Source organism: Megalobrama amblycephala, linkage group LG2 (assembly GCF_018812025.1).
Source record: "Megalobrama amblycephala isolate DHTTF-2021 linkage group LG2, ASM1881202v1, whole genome shotgun sequence".
Lineage (NCBI taxonomy): Eukaryota > Metazoa > Chordata > Actinopteri > Cypriniformes > Xenocyprididae > Megalobrama > Megalobrama amblycephala.
This window is the reverse complement of record NC_063045.1, coordinates 55,519,218-55,537,672: the sequence shown is the minus strand read 5'-3', so window position 1 is coordinate 55,537,672 and position 18,455 is coordinate 55,519,218. Positions and strand designations below refer to the sequence as shown.

The window sequence follows — 18,455 nt, the reverse complement described above, 5'->3', positions numbered from 1 at the left end:
ATATACTGTACGATGATGAAAACATAATGCGATGCACTTACAACCTCTGATGCGACTGTTTCAGTGAGAAACAAAATATCTGGTCAAAAACCTCGTAACTCAGTTTCAGCCTGATTTTCATAAAATGTTAATATTATATGACATGTGCAAGTCTGCTATATAATAGCTATATAAAGCCACAATACCAACTTCGATGACAGTGTTTAATTAAATACGAGTTTTAAATTTAAAGCAATGATATGTAAATTTTTTGTTTTATCACTAACATCATTATTGTGTTCTTATTTGACTTAAGCTCAAGTTTAGCATTAAATGTGAATACTACTTTTAATATAATAGTTTTATATGCATTTAGCAGCAATGCATGTTTGTGCAGTTTTGTTTTATTTTAATAGTAGTGTTGGGAAACACTGGAATAGTTACTTTGTGAGATAAGATGGTAAACTGTCAAATTAGAGATGTCTTCGAGTTCGACGAAGGTTGTCAAAAATGAAAAGAGAGGTTACGAGGGCAGAGAGAGAGATTGCTGTAATGTTAGCTCTAGTCTAGTGTCTAATTGATTATTACAAGTCACTGTTGCAGTGTATTTCATATTGCACTTTGTTCATGTTTAATATAATGTATATTTAACCATTGTTTAAGAATGTTAAATTTTCTATGAATATCTGTATTGTATTTGTCTAAATACATTTACATTTTAATAATTATCTTTATCTGCTAGCTAGAGCCATTGTAGGTCTCTGACTATACTGATACCTAGTGGTCAAAATCAAAAGCAAAAGTAATAGTTTTAGTATTTTACAGTTTTTACAATTAGTATTAGTAAATGTAGACAAAGACTTTTGGTTGGCTTATATCTTTGGTGTGGAATGGGTTGGGCAGGGGGCATAAAGGAAATCTGCCTGTGAATATTTTATAACTACAATGTAGGTTTAAATCCGAGTAATCACAGTTTTATTTAAAACACCCGATTATGCATAATATAAGATAATATAACAGCTCTGAACATCAAGGCTGTGATTGGTTATCAAAGCACACATGATCCAAGTTAGCCGTTATTAACGGCTCTGTTATCACTTATGTTCAGTCAGTGACCGTTACGCGTTCTTCAATGGCAGAGCCTCGGACCCTCGTATCTCCCAATAATAATCTGGTTTGGGATATATAAGTTGTCACAATGAGTGAGAAAGGTTGATATGGAGGACGCTAAATTTCGTTCTGAAACATCCGGGGAATCACCTGTTTAAAAAACCGCCGAACAGAAGAGATTCTTCTGGCAAAAAGAGAAAGCGACAGAGCTCGTGAAAAAACGAGAATTAACTTGCTTGGCTTTTCTGAGATGGTGAGAACGGAAGAACTTTGAAATGTTGTAAAAGCGACTTAGAGATGGTGTTTATAATCAACAAGCTCTGTTTTACTGAGCAGATAGGATAGCTCTAACAGTTTATTGTAAAGTAATGATCTATTGTAAAGGGTCATATTACAGCACAGCCAAAACAATGTCCTTCCGCAAACTGCATGCAGTTTTGTTTTCAACCGTAGAGGGCCAAATGTTAAGCCTACTAGTTTAGGCCTACCTCTTAAATTAAGATGTAGGCTATTAACTGCAGAGGTAAGCAACAACAGCTCGGTCCATGGACAAAATTGATTATTAAATTATAAATGTACGTTACACATGACAAATGTGGACAGTTATTTTTTTATTTAAAAACATATTAAAGGCAGATTTAAGTTGGCTACCTCCGTTACTGGCGCCAAAAGACAATTCTCGGTAGCGCGAGACGATATAATGTTGACCAAATGAAAGTCATTTAGTAATTTGTACACTGTCATTCTGTCTGCTGTTTATCAAAAAAAGATCTTTGCTATTTATTTATTTTTTTTATTTCGGATGTTTTGTAGATCTCTTACATCTTGTGCCAATAAGCTATGGAGCTGCAGTCGATGAACACGTTTAAAGAGCTTTCACATGAAACTGTCTTACACGATTGATAGTGATCAATATGGATAGAGCACCACGACTAACTTCTTCATCTCCTTTCATGTAGAAAACAGGCTTGGAACAACATTAGGGTGAGTAAATGATGACAGAATTTTAATTTTAGGGTAATTCTTTTAGACAGCGAAGCATTAAGTAACCACTGACACAAAACACCACCATCCAAAAATAAAGTAAATTTGGAAAAATGTTTAATTTGATACAAGCCTAGAGGTCATCATATCAAGCAAACTAATTGAGCTTGCATTTATTTTCTCTCACTTTTGTGGTTAGTTTTAAATGATGAGCTCTATGTCCCGAGGAGAGAAATAAGCTCTTTTATGCTGCCAGTAACAAGCGCCAACACCTGCTCTGATGAATAATAATGACATATAAAAACACTAAAACTAAATTAAACCACCATTTAGCAGCACACTGTTTCTTTCTATTTGCTTAGTGTAAATAATGTGCCTTCATCACACATTTTGGCCTTTGCTGTGATTGTTATTTGGTTGTCTAATTTTCAATCAGTGTAATTATGTTTAAAAATGCAGGGCGGGACTTCGCTTTTTTTTTTGGCCATCAGAAATTGATTGTATCGTTGTGGTTTGCTATTGCTGTGATGTCATGTGAGTGACAGGTTGCCCTGCCCTCGGACCAGTAAACACATCATCAGAGAAGAGATGTCACTGCAAGAGGGAGGGGTAGTCATTGTACTGTAATTAAAGATTACGCAGTATTAATATTTATAAAAAACAATGATGTGATCATAAACTGCAATATTCCTTTTAAAAATAATATATTTTTAAATTTAATTTCATGGTGACTTTAATGAGCTACATATTCTCTGAACTGAGGTTTCACACTTGTCCTTTTTAACAGTAAATGACCCACTGCTGCATAGCATGCTGGTAATGAAGAGATAAACAAAACACTTGAAAAGGAACCACACTGGCCTGACATTCAGAGAAATAGCCTTTTGTGCATCTTTTTATCTGTAGACATTCCATATATCAGAACTTGGCTTGAGGGGAAAACATAATGTGCGCATGACGTCATCAGCGAGTGGCGTTAGCGCAAGCTAAATTAATATCAGATTGGTCTGGACATTATCAGAATATACAAGGGATGAGCTTCTACTTGCTCAAGTGAATTTTAAATTAATAGCACCCCATCATATGCAGAACAGATTTTCTAATTTATACGAAGCTTTGTTATTTCATTATATGAGAGTTGTCTAAATGGCACTTGGGTGCAGAATTGGCTATAATCTTCCGGTATCTTTTTGTGTCTTATTGCATTTATAATTTCCCATCTGATTCAGTATAATATGTCTACTAAGAAAAAAAGCTGTTAGATCTTTATTTTTCATAAGCTTCTACAACATGTACTAAACACCAGGGGTGTGACGAGCTCACGGGACGAGCCGAGACATGAGATTGAGTTCACGAGAACGAGACGAGATTTTTACACACTATTTTTAAGAAATCCTCAAAGATGATTAGAAAAATAATCTGCAGGTGCATTTGAAATGTTTTAACTAATCATCTTGTAATTTATGTCATTTCAGTTCTACTTTCGGAGTATGAATTATCATATGCAGTAAAAGACAACAATATACAAGCACTGTAAAACGTTTTGCCGCAAACTCAACTGACTGACTTCTCTCCTGTATGATTTAATATGAGTATCTTCAGGCCTTACTGTACATGATTTATGAGCTTCTACAACTTTTGACCTCCTAACCGAACTCCTTTCCACAAATTGTTTATAGAAATAAGAAGAGTATAAATAAAAATGGTAAAATTTTACAATAAGGTCTCATTTATAAAAAATTTATTAACCAACATCAACAATGAGCAATATCTTTGCTACAGTATTTATTAATCTTTGTTAATGTTAGTTAAACATAAAAATAGTCATTCATGGTTAGTTCATGATAGTGCATTAAGTAATTTTAACAAATACAACTTTTGATTTTAACAATGTATTAGTAAATTTTGAAATTAACATTAACTAAAATGGTGTAGAAGTATTGTTCTTCCTTAGTTCATGTAAAGTTAAAGGGTTAGTTCACCCAAAAACCAAAAATGTAATTTATTACTTACCCTCATGCCGTTCCACACCCGTAAGACCTTCGCTAACCTTTGGAACACAAATTAAGATATTTTAGTTGAAATCCGATGGTTCCGTGAGGCCTCCAATAGGGAGCAATGACACTTCTTCTCTCAAGATCCATAAAGGTACTAAAAACATATTTAAATCGGTTCATGTGAGTACAGTGGTTCAATATTAATATTATAAAGCGACGAGAAAAAGCGGCCATCACTAAATAAGTTGTTATTTTGTTTTTTTTTGGTGCACCAAAAATATTCTCGTCGCTTTATAATATTAATATTGAAACACTGTACTCACATGAACCGATTTAAATATGTTTTTAGTACCTTTATGGATCTTGAGAGAGGAAGTGTCATTGCTCCATATGGAGGCCTCACGGAGCCATTGGATTTAAACTAAAATATCTTAATTTGTGTTCCGAAGATTAACGAAGGTTTTACGGGTGTGAAACGGCATGAAGGTAAGTAATAAATGACAGAATTTTCATTTTTGGGTTAACTAACCTTTTAATTAACGTTAACTAATGAAACCTTATTGTAAAGTGTTACCATAAAAATAAATAACAGTTTGTTTTAGTCTTCAGTGCAATCAATAAGTGCAACCATAATCAAAGCACTCTCTCAATTACCCCTTTTCCACCTAGGCAGTCTGAGTGCTGGTTCGGAGCCAGAGCCTAGTTTCAAATCAGTTCTTTGTCTTTCAACACAACCCCTTTCCACCAGCACGAACTGGGTGCTAGTTCAGAGCTAGTGCTAGTGCCAGTTCGGAGTTGGTTCAACTGACGAGCCTTCTAAGAACCGGTTTGCCTTTCCACAGGCTAGAGAGCCAGCACAGAGCCAGGTCTTACGTCACAGTATACGTCTCATATTTCACAGCAAAGCTAGCGCTGCAGCGCCAAACACAAACAAACCAAGCTTGTTCGAGATGCATCGGCTTCTCGCATAGCGATCGGCGCATGACATCAAAGCTCCACGAGAACAATCCAAAAGCACAAGGAGTCGTATGCTCTACAAATGCTGCGGATCCGCGGCACCCGCCAAATCGGTCCGCGCTGCTTCGATGCATCTCGAACAAGCCTTCTATCAACAATCGCGGATGTTTCACTACTGTTGATGCTCATGGCTTTGCGAACTTACATCAGCATCCAAACACGGCTCGCCGTAATTTGTATATAGACGGAGATTACAATTGAGCTGCTATTAGCTCGATTAGCTGCCATTTCAAAAATGGCGGTCACAAGTTTTTTGTTGGTCACGGTAACCCCGCCCCTAGCTCCTGACGCAAGCGGTTCTTACTTATAGCCCAGCAATGTTTTGGTGCTACTTACAAACCACTTTTCCTGGTTCGGAGCTGGTGCTTTGTGTGTCGAAAGACAAAGAACTGATTTGAAACTAGGCTCTGGCTCTGAACCAGCACTCAAACTGCCTTGGTGGAAAAGGGGTATCTGAGTGCTGGTTCGGAGCCAGAGCCTAGTTTCAAATCAGTTCTTTGTCTTTCGACACAACCCCATTTCCACCAGCACGAACCGGGTGCTAGTTCAGAGCTAGTGCTAGTGCCAGTTCGGAGTTGGTTCAACTGACGAGCCTTCTAAGAACCAGTTTGCCTTTCCACAGGCTAGAGAGCCAGCACAGAGCCAGGTCTTGCGTCACTGTATACGTCTCATATTTCACAGCAAAGCTAGCGCCAAACACAAATACACCAGGATCGTTTGAGATGCATCGGCTTCTCGCAAAGCGATCGGCGCATGACATCAAAGCTCAGCGAGAACGATCCAAAAGTACAAGGAGTCGTATGCTCTACAAGCGGACCCGCGGCACCCGCCGAATCGGTCCGCGCTGCTCCGATGCATCTCGAACAAGCCTTCTATCAACAATCGCGGATGTTTCACTACTGTTGATGCTCATGGCTTTGCGAACTTACATCAGCATCCAAACACGGCTCGCCGTAATTTGTATATAGACGGAGATTACAATTGAGCTGCTATTAGCTTGATTAGCTGCCATTTCAAAAATGGCGGTCACAAGTTTTTTGTTGGTCACGGTAACCCCGCCCCTAGCTCCTGACGCAAGCGGTTCTTACTTATAGCCCAGCAATGTTTTGGTGCTACTTACGAACCACTTTTCCTGGTTCGGAGCTGGTGCTTTGTGTGTCGAAAGACAAAGAACTGATTTGAAACTAGGCTCTGGCTCTGAACCAGCACTCAAACTGCCTTGGTGGAAAAGGGGTATCTGAGTGCTGGTTCGGAGCCAGAGCCTAGTTTCAAATCAGTTCTTTGTCTTTCGACACAACCCCATTTCCACCAGCACGAACCGGGTGCTAGTTCAGAGCTAGTGCTAGTGCCAGTTCGGAGTTGGTTCAACTGACGAGCCTTCTAAGAACCAGTTTGCCTTTCCACAGGCTAGAGAGCCAGCACAGAGCCAGGTCTTGCGTCACTGTATACGTCTCATATTTCACAGCAAAGCTAGCGCCAAACACAAATACACCAGGATCGTTTGAGATGCATCGGCTTCTCGCAAAGCGATTGGCGCATGACATCAAAGCTCAGCGAGAACGATCCAAAAGTACAAGGAGTCGTATGCTCTACAAGCGGACCCGCGGCACCCGCCGAATCGGTCCGCGCTGCTCCGATGCATCTCGAACAAGCCTTCTATCAACAATCGCGGATGTTTCACTACTGTTGATGCTCATGGCTTTACGAACCTACATCGGCATCCAAACACGGCTCGCCGTAATTTGTATATAGACGGACATTACGATCGAGCTGCTATTAGCTCGATTAGCTGCTATTTCAAAAATGGCGGTCACAAGTTTCTTGTTGGTCACGGTAACCCCGCCCCCAGCCCCTGACGCAAGCGGTTCTTACTTCTAGCCCAGCAATGTTTTGGTGCTACTTTGTGTGTCGAAAGTCAAAGAACTGATTTGAAACTAGGCTCTGGCTCCGAACCAGCACTCAAACTGCCTTGGTGGAAAAGGGGTAACAAAGCACCAGCTCCGAACCAGAAAAAGTGGTTCGTAAGTAGCACCAAAACATTGCTTTAGGGCTGCAACAAACGATTATTTTGATAATCGATTAATCTATCGATTATTAGAACGATTAATCGACTAATCATCGATTACTGCACTGATTAATCGGTAAGCTTTGTTCGATTATTCTACTTTAGCAATTAGTTAAAATATTGAGTTATACTGTAAGTTACTTTAACTAGTAAATAAAACAAGGAAATCACTTCAACTTTTAAAAGTGTATTTTTAATAATTTTCAGGCCAACTGAATAGACCAATATTCTTCAAGTTAAAAAAAATAATGTAATTATGTGAGTTTTTTTTTTGAAAAATGAAACAACAACATACATACACACACATATTATATATCATATTATATATCATATTATATATATATATATATATACATACACACACACACACAAACTATCGAGTTTATGGTCATTGAATGGCTTTCCTGAGGTAAATGTTAGATTTTGTGTGATACTAGTGATATATTTTTGATGTTCATTCATGTTTATTTCGCGCTGTAATAGAGAGGAATAGGTTCACATGCCGCTTGAACCGAGGTGTTACAGCGATCTGCCACACAACGTTAAACAGCGTCACCACACCACAAGTATTGTTTGAATCCCGTAGTAATATTGACTGAATTTAAAAGCTTAGACTTAGTTTTATATCAAAAGTAACCTGATCTGTCGGTGCGTTGTCGGTGTCCTCTTTGCTCTGCGATGCATCTTTCACTGTGTGAGAAAATGAACGTGTGGCGTGAGAACAGTGAGTCTGAATGAGAGTTGGTGGCCCTGCATGACAGTATTCTGTAGTAATGCTAAACGTTATGTTTGTTATGTTTATGCTGTATTAATCTCCCACATTTCACGGGTTCGACTTCGTTTGCACTATGCTCTCCAAAGCGCTGACTTCTTTTATTGGATTGGATCCGGGAGGGCTGCATTACAGTATTGCGCTACAGCGCCCCACTGGTTACACCGCGTTATTGCAGGCCCTTCAAATAGGTCGTATGAGATCAAGAGACTATTCGACAACAAAAATATTTGTCGACAATTTTTTATTGTCGACGTTGTCGATAATGTCGACTAATTGTTTCAGCCCTACATTGCTTCATTCATTAGTTAACAGTTGAAAACATTTGTTAGAAATTTAGAAAAGTAATCAAAAAACCTTTGCAACCCTAACGATGATGTAACAATTCAAACGTTGAGATTTGCTATCATAGTATCAATGTCTTTATTTGAGTGCACTGTATATATGCGGATATATTTATAGTAGTTTAAAGGATTAGTTCACTTTCAAATAAAATTTTCCTGATAATTTACTCAACCCCATGACATCCAAGATGTTCATGTCTTTCTTTCTTCAGTTGAAAAGAAATGAAGGTTTTTGATGAAAACTTTCCAGGATTATTCTCCTTACAGTGGACTTCAGTGGCTTCCAAATGGTTGAAGGTCAAAATTACAGTTTCATTGAAGCTTCAAAGGGCTTTAAACGATACCAGACGAGGAATAAGGGTCTTATCTAGCGAAACGATCTGTCATTTTCGGCAAAAAGGTTACGCTGTATATGTCTTCCGCCTTCCCGAAATTCTACTTACGGAACGAACGCAGCGCCAGTTCCATTTTTTCCGTAAGTAGAATAGAGAAGGCGTCGGATATACAGCGTAAACTTTTTGAAGAATACGAAAATGACTGATCGTTTCTCTAGATAAGACCCTTATTCCTCGTCTGGTATCGTTTAAAGCCCTTTGAAGCTTCAATGAAACTGTAATTTTGACCCTCAACCATTTGGAAGCCACTGAAGTTCACTGTAAGGAGAATAATCCTGGAAAGTTTTCATCAGAAACCTTAATTTCTTTTCGGCTGAAGAAAGAAGGACATGGACATCTTGGATGACATGGGGGTGAGTAAATTATCAGGAAAATTTTATTTGAACGTGAACTAATCCTTTAATGCTGATCACTGACTCTGAGGAGACTGATGATTATTCCTGCCATTTAAATGAAATATTCAGAGTATAAATCAATTGACATTTATCATCATTATTGAATAATTGTGACTTTGCCCTTTAATTTAGATTTATTTGTCCAGGTCTCAGGGGCTTCCACATGTTCAAACCATTTACCATCCTGCTGTCCAGCTGTTTGCTTGGCAACAGCAGATATGTCTTTTCAGGTTGTTAATAGCTTCTATTTGTCTTGTTATTATGTAGCAGAACATTATTTTTTTCTTTAAAAGACATCAAAGGGTGATAAATCATTTGGATATATAGAAACGTGGCATCAGTTCTGTAAGAAACTGTTTAAAGTGCACTTTTTATCTCCCCTTCTCACAAAACACTCATCCATTTTGCTTTTAGCGACCACAGCTCCCAGCTGTCCTCACTACCTCGCAACACAATTCCTTTTCTTATTACTACCATCTCTATTTTCCTTTCACTTCATTCCCACATTCCTCTTCTTTCCTCTTTTCTCTGCATGTCAGCTTGATGCGTCACAGTTGAGAATCCAATTGAAGCTCTCTAAAAAGCATCGAAAACATCTCTGTGGATGTTGAAATCTTGTTAGTGATATTCAATAATCAGCCTTTTGCATGTTGCTATGGGAAATGGTCACATTCTAGTATGAGCAGAGAATAAAATGCATGTCTTTATTGTATGCGCTCTGAATGCCACATGGGTTTTATTATGTGTCATTCGCTCAGCTTGCATGGGAAGACCATCCAAACAGATTATTTGTGAAATTGTACAGAGCATGTGTTTTCTCTGTGGAAGCATAGATCTGTCATCATTTATTCACCTTCATGTAGTTCCAAATCCTATAACATACAAGTTGTTTGTTCATGTTTGGAATAACTTGAAGGTGAGTAAATGATGCTAGCATTTACATTTTTTAAGTGAGCTATGCCTTTAAGGGCAGATTTTCCTTTTTTTAGTCACTTCGTTCAAACGAAAGTGAGCGTGAGTGAAACTAAGCACCCTGCAAGGCATGATGTTCAACCTCTAGTCAACAATGAGCAGTATAGCATAAGGCGTATGTGCATTTGTGCACATTTTGAGATGCTGTTTTGTTGAAAATACATTTTGTCCAGCTGTAGACTGCTGAAAGTGTTATTCTCAGTATGATGCTCCATTTCTGCCTGTTGCCCTGTTAAACACCAGGCTTTTCAGAAGTGCCAGTGGTTTTAAATAGCAAACTGTTCTATAGTCAGCCTGTTTTAGCCTCGGTCTCACTCTCCGCTATTTTAAAGGGATAGATCACCAGAAAATAAAAATTACCCCATGCTTTGCGGAAACGCAAAGGAGAGAGCATTTATTAGAATTAGAGAAATGTCAGAGGATTTCGATATAAGAGAAGAGGAGCTTGAGTTTGAACAGTGAGAGGCGTCTAAGCTTACGCTACTCCTACATTGCATCAGTGGTTACTCTTTTGCCATATGTTGACATGCGTGCGACCATCTGCTAGTTATTTTAGCTTTTAAAGATTTAAATATGAATATTTTTCTTACACAAACACATCACTTCGCTTCAGAAAGCATTGATTAACCTCCCGAAACTGTGGATATCTTTTATGATGGAGGGTTGCACTTTTTTTGGGCTTCAAAATCTCATCCTCTATTTACTGCCATTATAATACTTGCATGACATGCTGAACATGCTTAAATTAACTATTAAGTACTTATTAAATGCATGTCCCTGGTGTTTTTATGAACAATTCATCCGTGCGTGTTGTCTTAAATAATGATAAATGGGCTCTTATATAGAGTCTACTTATTGTAATTCAATCAATTCCTAATTAATAAAATCAAGTCCATCCCTTTTCCCATCCATTTTTCCCCTATTGAATTTCCTTTTGTGCGCGGAGATACGTCAAATGCTGATTTTACTGTGCTCGCTCGCTTTCCCTCTCACATACAAACACAGATTTGCCTCAGCTGCTTTCATGCACTAGATCTCGTGTGATTATGAAACATTAAAAGGTGAAATATTGATGGCATAATCTTTCCCCCTTTGGCCCTTTCATTAAATCGGAATAATGTGTGTACAGGAATATGTTTGAAGGTTAGAGCACTGTCCCCTGGGTAATACGTTCACACTCCAGCCTCATAATGTGCTATTATTAGGGCTAGGATGGAGTCTAGAATATCTGCAGTCCATTAAATCAACTGTGATTAAAGATAAAAACATAACTTTTCACTTAAAGCACTATTAGGTAAAATATATATGTGACAGTAGTGTTTACCATGATTTTGCTTGTAGGCTACACTGTTGACAAAGACTCAAAATTCTTTTATCGACTGAAATGTGCTTCTTTTATTTATTCTGTCATTTAGTTTTTAAAAATGATTTACTTTTATGGTTTAGGGAATGCTAACTGTGGCTTCACATTTTTCCTCATTTATGAAACGTGGATTTTATCCACATTCCACAACTTTCTCTGCTTGCTTCATATTTGAGGCTCAATGTTGTATGTATAGAGTGAGAGAATGAGAAACAAAGAAATTTACAGGCAGAGAAAGAGCTAACAGTTGGGGTTTGTGGTGCTTTGCTGCTTGTGCCCATCATAACAACAGATGCTCCCTGGGGGCAAAAAATGCCTTCCTCCATTATTCCACAGGCATCATTCAACTCAGCTCCTTTTTTCCTTTATTCCTAAGTTTAATGACGTCTGAATGGATGGTCAGAAGGTTTATGCATTGAAGGGACAGGGATAGAAGTCTTTTACACTACTGAGGGCTCTTCACTTGAACTCTTCTTACCTGTTTTCCTGATGAACCTACACACCTTGTGCCGCAGCTGTGCTTGTTATCCTAGTGCAGGCATGTTCTTTATTCAAGGAACACAAACGTCAATGAAATAGGCACATGTATGCAAAAATAGCAGGTGAAATGATATTGTTTTGACATTGAATGAATTCAGGCATAGAGGAGGCGGTACCATCTGTGCTCTATATCTGTCTCTGCTGAAGATTTAGAGGTATTGAAGGTTTTTTATGCTGTTGTTGTTGGTTGTTTTATGTCACTGTATTAGAGATATAACGGTACTCAGACCTGATGGTTTGGTATGTACATTGGTTTTGAAATCATGGTTTGGTAGAGCGGGGGGAGAAAACTAAACATAAAATTGCTTTTTTTATTAAATTGGCCTTTTTTTTTTTTTTAACAAATGTGCCTCTGTATTTAAATAAATTCAATTATAGTTAAAATGTTCTTAATGACAAAAAAATATATACAGGGAGCCCTTACTTACACATTACTATAACATTAAATACTAAAATTAACAACAGAGCCCAAATCATTACATTTAGTTGCTGTTTATTTTAAGATATAATAATCAACACTCAAAAAAAAAAAAAAAAACATAAATTGCACACAAGGCATAGTCTGGGTAAACCCAGCCTGATCTGCCGGCGATTTGATTTCGCTCGGCAACTCAGTCTGGAAACCCGTGCATTTACTTCTGCTGCGCCCTTTTGCGGGAACCAATCACAGACTGGCTTATCCACCTTGCTCGCTATTGGCGGGTATAACACGATGACGATAGAGAAGCGACGGCAAGCAGCTTTCAAACTCTATCTGATCTACCCGTCTCTCGCATGACCGTCACTCCAAAATAACAATGCACAATCACAGTGAAGCCGATTGTGTTAAGCATTTACCTTATCTGAGAGAAATGTAGCAGAGCGTTGATCCGACAGTCTCTTCATAGGAAGATTACAAACGGCGATTGATGACACACAATGATTCTCTGCTGTTATTTTGGTGGTTTGCTTCACGATGTGAGTACAGGACTCTTTTACTTCAATGCCCCTTGATGGTAGACAATATTTTTATTATTTGCTCTATATGTTTCGTCTCCCTGCTTCTTGAATCTCGCGCTGCCTGAGCTGACTGGAATTCTTTTGGTTGTCATGACAATGACGTAGTTTAGGGCGGCTATATTCCGCGTTCATTTACACTCAACCAGAACAGTATCAGAGTTGCCTTTTAACCTCTCGACGATGCTGAATGACTTCTTTAGTTAGCAAACAAATTGCTCGAGTGGGTGTAAATACCGTTCACTTTCATGTTTTTTTGCACAACCTGCAAAAATCGCTCGATGCTGATTGAGACACGGTAAACCTGTCTGGAGTTTTCGCATCGCTCTGCAAAGTACGTCACCCGGATCGTTGATCTGATTGGTTGAAGGACTATCCAATTGCGTGACTAATGCTCGTTGATCACGCCTCTTGTGCAGTAGGAAATACATAGCAAACTCCCCAGACCAATGTTCAATTTTAAATTGAGCTTGGTCTGGTGATAGCCAGACTACACAAGGCAGGCTTTGCATGAACTTCTAAATCTAATTATAAAGTTAATTTTCTACTCCAATTTATTTTGAAATATAGAGATTGAGTAAACATTCTGATTGTTTGTCTCTCCTTCTTCTGCGCTTTTTCCTGTAACGGTTAGCAAAACAGCGTTGCATTACCACGTGCATCCCTTTCTGGATTGGAGTGTGGATCACTTGTGACCGACTGTCGTGTGACTTCATGCACTGAACCGTGACATCTGTACCGTTTGGGACAAATCAATGTCCCTTTAAGACGAGTCATTTTACTCTGCGGCCATCTTTGAAATGCCTCTCGGGCATGCAAGTGCAGCTCCTATCTCTTTGAATGGGGAAACATCGGATTCTCCAAAGCTGTTTCATATTTGAAATCAATGAAATCTGACAACAACTGTCTCATAGATTTTGTTTCTAAACGCTCAAATCATGGCAAAAAACTGTATTTTTCAGGCTGGATCAAGCTAATGTACATGCGCAGTCCTAAATTTCTGTCTCTTGTATTTCATTTCGGAGGTGCGCATTTGACAGTGGTCTCATATAGCCATCGATTTCGTCACTGATCTTCCAGAGTCCCAAGGCCACACCACCATCCTCACAGTCATCGACCGCTTCTCAAAAGCTTGCAGACTCGTACCACTGGCCAAACTGCCCACAGCATTCGAGACAGCCGAGCTTCTATGCAATTATGTGTTCCGCTTCTATGGACTACCCAAGGACATCGTGTCGGACAGGGGCCCACAATTCACAATTCACAAATCTCGAGTCTGGTCAGCTTTCTTCAAAAACCTCAATGTCGACGTCAGCCTCACTTCAGGGTACCATCCAGATGTCAATGGCCAAACAGACCGCATGAACCAAGAATTAACCAGATTCTTACGCACCTACTGCCAACGCAACCAGACTGACTGGAGTCGCTACCTACTCTGGGCAGAGTACGCCCAAAACTCTCTACAAAAACCTGCCACTGGTATCACGCCCTTTCAATGTGTCTTGGGCTTCCAACCTCCATTATTTCCATGGTCTGGGGACCCATCCAATCTACCGTCTGTTACTGAGTGGATGCAAAGAAGCGAGGAGACCTGGGATCAAGCTCACCAACACTTACAGCGTGCCGTGAGAAGGCAGGAGATGCAGGCCAACCGACATCGACGTCCCAATCCCCAGTACACCGTGGGACAATGGGTTTGGTTGTCTACCAGAGATTTTCGGCTAAGACTTCCATGCAGAAAACTCAGTCCCAGGTTTGTAGGGCCTTTTCAAATTATCAAACAAATAACTTTAGACTTGCCCGCTAATTACCGTGTCTCTCCCACTTTTCATGTTTCGTTGCTGAAACCCTCCGGGGGTCCGAGAGGGGAGCCAGAGGGAGCCGAGGCCCGCACTCCCCACCCTTGATGATTGAAGGTGAGGAAGCTTACCAGAAGAACTGCTCGATTCCAGGCGCCGGAGTAGGAGACTACAATGCTTAGTCGACTGTGAGGGGTACGGCCCGGAGGAGCGATCCTGGGTCAATGCGGATGATATCCTGGACCCTTCTCTCACAGACGAGTTTCATCGGACGCACCCAGAGAGACCGGCCCCTCGACCACGTGGTAGACCCCGGCGTCCGCTTCCTCGCATCTGGAGCCATCACTGGAATATTGATCAGTTACCATTCGGACTACGTTCCCCATAGGCCCTCATTCCTGGGACTGATTGCACACACACCTGCACTGCATCACACTCACACTATTTAAGACACACACACACACATATCGTGAAGTCTTGATTTGCCTTGGTGATCATTTCTGAGCGTTTTCCTGTGGACTGTTTCTTGTTATCGACTGGATTGTTTATTCTCTGTGACCCGTTGCTGCCTGCCCTGATCCCTGCCTGTTTACTGGACTTTGATTGTATTGCCGCCTGCCCTGATCCTTGCCTGTGACCCGTTTCTGTTTGTCTGCTGCCTGCCACGACCATTGCCTGTCCCTTTTTATGCCTGTGCCTTTGCCCTGTCTGCATTGTAAATAATTTAATAAAAGCTGCAAATGGATCCACATTCTGTCGACCCATCATTACACTAACAGGTAACCAGTGTAATGACTTTAATACTGGTGTAATATGATCTCTCTTTTTGGCTTTTGTCAATATTCGAGCAGCAGTGTTTTGGATTAATTGTAATTGGTTAATTGTATTCTTTGGTAGACCAGTAAGAAGGGCATTACAATAGTCAAGCCTGCTAGTTATAAATGCATGCATTATTTTTTCTGTATTGCTCAGAGAGAGAAATGATCTTACTTTAGCAATGTTCTTGAGATGATAAATGCTGTTTTGGTAATATTACGAACATGAGCTTTAAAATAAAAATCAGAATCAAAGACAACTCCTAAGTTTTTTGCCACTTGGCTTGGGTTTAATCCGAGTACATTTAGTTTAGGGATCAAAACTAAATGTGTAAACTGTGACCCAAAAATTCTTCATACTGTGGACTACCAGTAAAATTGATAAAAATTTGGAACCAAAAATTATTCAGACACTTTGACCTGACCACGTTTTGCTTAAGTGTTTTCTGACATAATTGAGATTAATTTTTTCTGACACAGTTTAACTGTGAGATCTTGTCATATTTTATTACAATTTTTTTTAAACTATACCGAATGAACTGCATTAATGAATGAAATGTTCAAGGTGTCTGAATACATTTTGGTTGACTGTATAGGGGTGCAACGTTTCTCAACGTTTAAGCCTGGTTTCTCCCAAGGTTTTTTTCTCCATTTTAACACCTATTTGCCACTTGTTTGCCACCTGATGTCACCTGTTGGAGTTTGGGTTCCTTGCTGCTGTCGCCTTTGGCTTGCTTAGTTGGGGACACTTGACATTTGACTTGACATTTGATATTCAACAGTGCTTTGATCTGCCTGCATTGACACTATTCTTTAAGAGCTGCTGTGCAGCCAAAAATATATACCAGTTATCAATGTAAAGCTGCTTTGACATAACCTGCATTGTAAAAAGCACTATATAAATAAAGGTGACTTGACTTGACTTGCAACGGTTCTCGGTAAAAAATCGAACCGTACCGTTCTCCACTTACGGCACGCACTTGCACCGCGGCCCATCTTGAATGACGAGGCATCTATAGGCTAATATGGTTTGTTTAAAATAGCAACGTGGAAAACAGACAGAGTTCAGATAATGTATGTTTCAGTCAATGGATGCGGCGCATTCTGGCTTCTAAAAATGTTACAACGATAATCAAAAAGCGTGAACAAAACAGTCACTCTTTGTAAACTTCAATGCGAGTGCCGTATGCTCTAATGTCCAGTCACTTACACCGTCATCACCCGGGTGTTGATAGCGCGCGAGCACAGGTGAAACGTGAACAGCACACATTTCTATCTGTGTTTAAACTAAACTCATTTAAGCCTTGATGATTTAACAATTCAAGAGCAAGACGCGAAAGAGAACTCACGCAAGCTGTGAGAAGATTTATGTGTGCGCTCATCCGAAGCGCGCACACGCTTATTTCAGACAGCGTGCAAATACTGAGTTCTCTTTCAAGTCTTGCGCTTTAGTGGACAAATTCATACAAAAATTGTCAACATGCCTTATGTCAACATGTCTGTCAACATTAATTTATACAGTGAAGATAATATGCAGTGTTATTTTATATTTGATTACTTTTCTGTACCTGAAAACTACTGTTAGATACCTGAAATACCTGAAAAGCACTGTTTATTTTATTTGAATATTTGTTCTATTGTATTTATTTGTGATGTTGCTTGTAGTTTGATTATTTGTTCTTATTTTCTTTATTTTTATTTGACAGTAGTCCTATTTTCCCTGAACGTAGCATATACCGAACCGTACTGAAACCGTGACCCTAAAACCGTGATACGAACCAAACCGTGAGCAATTTGAACCGTTGCACACCTAATATATATATCTTTTATGATAATTGCATAAAGCAGTATTTTTCTTATTTTTAAGAGAGACAAATTATGTAATTCTCAAAACAATTAAGGCAAGGACAAATTAACGAATATTAATTAACCACTGTGACTGCTGATAAGGAGAATCACTACAACCTGAAGGGGGCATTAATGAACCATGAATGTATTTAAGTTGACATGTTTTGGAAAAATCAGTCATCTGATCTACATAGCCAAACTTTATTCTTTTAAATTTTTTCTAGACAGATAGATAGACAGACAGACACACAGACTGTTGACAAATTTCATGAGCTGACTGTTAGTGCACTACGTTTGTGTGAGTGCGGTGTGGCTCCTGTGCTGTTACATCACGACTATGAATCAGTGATGAAGAGTGCAGTCCTCGGCTGATGAGGGAACATTGTGCTGGAACAACCAGGCTGATTCTCATGAGCAATCAGACCTGTGGTTTATACAGGCTTTTAGGCTTGGGCTATATGCATTTTACAGAAAGGGAGAGTAATATTCAAGAAGCTTTTTCCTCTCTAAAGCAAACATTAGGCTACATAGGCCTAACTAAAATGATGAGAGAGAAAGAGAGGCAGGCTTCTCTTTCAGTATTTTTTTAAACATCCACTCAGCTCAGACTAAATGTGGTTGTGAAATAGCATAACTTATTGGAAGCTGACACTCTAAAAGGGAAGCATGCCTTAAATGTTCAAATGTTGTGTATCTATAATCATAATGAAAGAAATGGGAAAAGCTGCTTTAGAAATGTAGTTTGAAGGTGAAGTATGTAATTTTAGTGGCATTGGTGTCAGCAAACAGCTAAACGAATAATGACTTTTTAAAGGATGCTCTTGATCGATTGTCTGATAATCACTTCCTATGGCACGATCGATGGTTTCCCTGCTTGTCTATCACATAAACCGATCACATTGTGATGACGCAAAAGACAATAACCTGCAGCGCTTTCATGTCATCACCAGTGTGGAGGTGTTTAACAATTCTCTAAAATAAATACATTTGTGCCCCATTTTAAATGGGAGGTCGCATTTGTTGGCCACATATGTCATCGACAATGTCCAAAATAAGGTTTGTCT

The 18,455-nt window shown here is 39.2% G+C and overlaps 1 protein-coding gene across 1 annotated transcript in view; it reads left to right on the top strand.

Annotated features, from left to right (window-relative positions):
- Positions 1–1,077: 1,077 nt before the first annotated feature.
- The window catches only part of aak1b (AP2 associated kinase 1b), a 91,781-nt gene continuing 74,403 nt past the window's right edge, over positions 1,078–18,455 (top strand). Inside the window, exons 1-2 of the mRNA XM_048181011.1 lie at positions 1,078–1,342; positions 1,903–2,073. The gene's annotated coding sequence lies outside the window, so the exon portion shown is untranslated. The remainder of the gene's footprint in view (positions 1,343–1,902; positions 2,074–18,455) is intronic.